We start from the raw sequence: 4,939 nt of genomic DNA, 5'->3' as shown, positions 1-4,939 counted from the left end.
CTCCTTTCTTTTTTTCTTATCATCACCTCTTGCTTTCCTGTCACCTCTCAGGCTGGAAGGAACATCAGAGGAGGCATCAATAGAGCATTGCCTATGCACCGCCAGGCCCCAGTGGCCACCTGCTGCTTTCCATTCACCCTTTACCTTGAAACCATACCCTCACCACCGTTTGTTGTGGAATTTACTTCCTTTATGTTCCAGTCCTTTTAAACTACTCTGTACTACCGTACAAAGTCATAATACTTTTTCTTTTTTCAAAAGTCAGCATTTTCTTTCTCAAGTTTTAGGATAGGAATATCTACTTTCATATGAGAACTAAATATTTTAAATTAACTGTTTTGGTGTCTGAGATGTATTCTTTTTCCCAGATGTTCTATTTTCATATTTATCCACATCTACTCAGCAACTGATTTTTCTTTTTCTTCCTTTCATTTCTTTTTCTTCATTACAGCAGTAATTTAAGAAGGAAAACAAGTGTCCTCATTCTCCACTAGCAAGTTTTAGTTAAAGTGTATTCCAACTTATTTACAACGGTTTTTTCTAAGTGTTTTTAAACACAGCTTCTTGAAGGGTTTGGTTTTTTTTCCAAGCATGAACCATTTCAACTGCACAAGTTCAATGATGCCGTGTTTTTAGTAGTGGAATGCAGAGCATAGATATTAGTGTTTGTTTCTTTCCCTGAATAATTACACTTAAAACTAGCTAATTGGAATCAATTAGTAGTAAGAAGTAAGTCTCAGGGGGAGAAGAAGAATTATTTGTGGAAACTCCAGACTGCGTTAAGAACCAACATTTACATGGCTAGATTGTGTCTTACCTACTGAACCTTTTTCATTAAAAAATACAAGGAATGTTGTAGTGGGCAAGGCAAGGGTTTACTTCCATTAAAATTTAGATTAAACCCCATTTTTTAAAACATCTGTGGATAATCTCTTCATCCATTAAACTCTACAATAAATATTCAGACTTCTGGAGCTGGATTTCAATACAGAATTTTGTGTATTTTGTAACATTATAGTCATTATAAACATACTGTGCTCTTTTGTTTCTTTCAATATCCCATTTCGATTTTACAAGGCAAAAACATGGATGTTTCCTTGTGGGTCTCCTGATTCAGCTTATCTAGAGTCCCACCATATGCAAGAATACTTACCATCATCTGCCTCAGGCCCATATTTGTGTCCAGTAGACATTATATGAGAATATGAATGTATTTTGCTGGCTCCACCATAACCCTTTGTATCCTGCTGTGGACTCCCTAAGTAAGGACATGGGCACTGATACTCACCTCAGCCTTCAGTGATCACTTCCACTGATCTTGACAATCAAAATACCTTAGAGATCTTTGATTTGCCAAATGTCCAGCATAAGCATAAAATAGGCACTTCTTTCAGAAATGTGGCTGAAATTTAACAGCTGAGGGAAGTACAGCCCGCAACAATCCTTCAAGAAGAATGATCTGTAAAAAGAATCACAAGCATCTGTAAACAAAATCACTGTGACATTCCTCAGTCTACATGCTGATTTATCCCAAACTTTCTCTGAATAAGAACTGCAAGGAAAAAAGTCAGCGTGTGTTTATGGCTGCTGTGATTTTACAATTCATTCCAGGAAAGCACTGGTACCTGTCAGAACATGACTTTGTTTGGGTTGGCCTTTAACATAGAGCAAATGCTGAAGGTGAGTCATAAACGGGGAAACAAATTATGAAAGGGAAAACAAGTTCAGCTGACTGGGCAAGATTGTTTGTGTCAGTGCTCTTTTTAGCCAAAATTTGTCTGGGTTTGATTTTACTGGGATCCTGAGGATTAGATGCTTCGATTTCCTCACAAAATTAATAATGTGAGCAAGTTGAACAAAGTCTTTGAGTGTAGAATACCAGTTATTGGTAAAAAAAAAAAAAATTAAACCAAAACCAAAACAAGTAACTATTTGTAGTGATAAGACTATTCTAAATGCAGCAGCACTGATAATTTAACCAACATTTAAAATACATTAAAATAGCCTACTTAGTAATAGTTCTAGATCCAAGTCTTTCAAGCTACCCGTGGGTCACTCTTGATTTCCTGGATGGTTATAAAGTTGCGATTTCATTAAGGATCAAAATACATTACCAATATATCTGATCATTTGATGTGCCCCAGAGCACACTACCAGATATTCTGTAACACCGCTCAATTCAGAGAAAAATATTTCATAATGGTATTAAGGGTTTTCTTCTTCATGCATTAGTACTATTTTGAGTTTGTTTCTGCAAGTAAACTCCTGCCCCCTATCGCCCATAATAGTGCTGATACCATAGGCACACATCTCAGGAAAATTAAAAATATTATAACTCGTCTGGTTATAAAGGTCTAAAAATGATTCAGATATAATCTTTTTCATTATGTTGTAAGCTTCATGTCAGCAGTCTACAGAACAGTCTACAGCACTCATGACTGCTACTTTCTTGTTAGAAAAGTGGTAATCTAACTACTCATATATAACTTGGATCTCAAAAAGAGTTTCATGATTAAGATGTTTTTGGTGAGGATTCATATTCATCATTAAAGTGGCAATATTTAACCCCTGTTGGTGTAAAAGTAATGATCACAGAACCCAATGTTTCAAATTATTTGCTTACGAAGTAAGACCAGAGCACTTAACAACAAAGCCACAAAAATTAAAGAATCAAAACATTCCAGTAGAAAATACGCTCACATTGCAGGCAGTAAGTAATTCCTTGTGTCATATCTCTTACCAACATGACTAATGACTGGAAAGAAGTTTCCAGCTTTTAGTTCATTTAAATTCCTTATTCCTTAGAGAAGAAAATTAATTAACTACATTTTTATCACAATCATCTTCCTTAAGATTCTGGAGCTATGATAAACAGACAACCTGTGTCTTGTTCATTCTTTTAAAAACTTAACTTTTGATGTGGGATGGGGGCAATGAACAATCTTTGCTGCTATATAGCTTTAAGGCTTTTCAAAAAATAAAATTTAACTGACAATAAAGGAAGCATGCTCCTAATTAAAATAATATTGATTCAGCATATGGTATTTTGCCTTTGGTTTTCACTTTTTATTAGCCAAGTTGTCACTTTTCTCTTTAGTGCCACCTTGTGGGTCAGCCAGTTATAAAAGCACAGAAATATCTCCTGCACTAGGAATAGTCTGGATCTGGCATTCAGAACATCACAGGGAAGGGGGGACGTTTGGTTTAAGGGTACAGGCCATCTCTTTTTTTAAGTAAAAAAGCAATAATGTATGGAAAAAATTTTTGCTATTCATTTATAATAGATATGGAAGAAGACAGAACAATCTCTCTGGATTGAAAATAATGGGATCTACAGAAAAAAAAATCAATGTTCATTTACAGGATAATCATCAAACTTACCCTGGAAAATGTAAGTGGCAAGCTCTGACTTGTGTGATTTTTGCCACAAGAAAAACGGTTTTCTATCTTAGTGACATTAGTTTTGCAACACCTTTTCAAAAGAAGTAAAGCTAGATAATTTTAAACTCCCACTAATCCAACTTTTGGAAAAGATTAATGATCAGATACAGCATCATAGCATACTTGCTTGTGAAATTCAGGGTGGATTTGCACACATCAGCTTTTCATTCTGCTGATAAAGCACAGAAATTGAAAAGCATATATAAAAATTAAAAGTGTCAGGGGACATGTGTACTGCAAATGACATTCAGATCAAAACTTGGCTGGAGTGTGGTCACTGTAAGTGTTGTTTAATACAACACTAATGACTAAGCTGTCCCCTCACCTTACAGAACAGCTCAAACACTCCTCATTCATTACTTGGACAAGTGTGGGCAGTGGAATTATGGTCAGTTTGTCTTCTTGAAAGGAGCAGAGAGAATGTTTCTGATATTTCCAATTTTTAAAGAGCCATTTTTGTTACTTTCGTTATCCTTTTTCTTGCTTTTCTTAATGCTGACAGTTTTGGAAGCTATAAGAAAAATAATTTTTTGCACATTATAAGCCCCCATTTTCTTCGGCATACACATTAAAAGCACTTTAAGCTAACAGATTGTGGGTTTTATCTAGACAGCTCCTTTGCATTCTCTCGTAGTAAATACAGACTTACAAAGCAAAATAAGTAATCCCTGGAAATCTCTTAAATTTAATCAAGCAGTCACATATCAGGTGATCTTTGTGGTAAGGAGAAGGGTTATTTTAAATGGTAGGCTTGGATTTTACTGAAATTAAAACATATGATCAGAACAAGTGACAGAAAATACAGGACAGAGGAAAATGCAGTTTCCCCTTATCAGATATAGCTATTTCTTAGATGGAAAGAGACTAAGGAGCTTCACGGAAGCATATGCCACAGCAGGCATTGAAGTTCAGGGAAATTTCCCAAGGATGAAAAGCCCGGTAAACTGCCCTACCAACAAGTAGGAGTAGGTAGGTGTCCAGCAGTTTCTCTGTGCCTTAGGTAAGTTCAAACACAGTAAGTTCAGGTCAAACAATAGAAAGGATGGTCCAACAGTTGGCTCACTAGCCCAGACTGGAGAAAATTCAGCAGCTGACTTCTGAGTACAGCCACAGCCTTCTTCCATAGCTCCTTCACTAACTTCAGCCCTCCAAACACTGGAAAAGTCTTTGAGAAAAAGAGCCATTAATGACTGTATAGTGTCTGGATGCTACACCCCGTGGAAACACTGGGATGGCAATAGCTGGGATAGCTGATCATGTTCCAAAATTCACTGTGAGCTGAACAGCCACCCACTGCGAAACACCAATGGGCAAATGCTTCTCTACTGAGAAGACAGGAGGAGGGAAAGGAGTTACAATAAGGTTGAGTGAAGAATGACACACAGGAAGGGAGAGAGCTTTCACCCTGTGCTCACATTTCAGCAGTTGCTGAGGATACAGCTACGGAGACAGCTATCTCTGCATGACTCCACCATGCATCAGTTATTCTTATCACTCT

General features: G+C 36.7%; 1 protein-coding gene across 2 annotated transcripts in view; it reads right to left on the bottom strand.

Moving 5' to 3' along the window:
* The window catches only part of TRHDE (thyrotropin releasing hormone degrading enzyme), a 252,723-nt gene that overhangs the window by 214,903 nt on the left and 32,881 nt on the right, over positions 1-4,939 (bottom strand). For both annotated transcript variants that reach the window (XM_017733245.1, XM_017733246.1), the window contains one exon: positions 1,289-1,459. The gene's annotated coding sequence lies outside the window, so the exon portion shown is untranslated. The remainder of the gene's footprint in view (positions 1-1,288; positions 1,460-4,939) is intronic.

This window comes from Corvus brachyrhynchos, unplaced genomic scaffold (genome assembly GCF_000691975.1).
Source record: "Corvus brachyrhynchos isolate BGI_N302 unplaced genomic scaffold, ASM69197v1 scaffold32, whole genome shotgun sequence".
Taxonomy (NCBI): domain Eukaryota; kingdom Metazoa; phylum Chordata; class Aves; order Passeriformes; family Corvidae; genus Corvus; species Corvus brachyrhynchos.
Note: the sequence above shows the minus strand (reverse complement) of the source record. Positions and strands in the feature narration are given on the sequence as shown.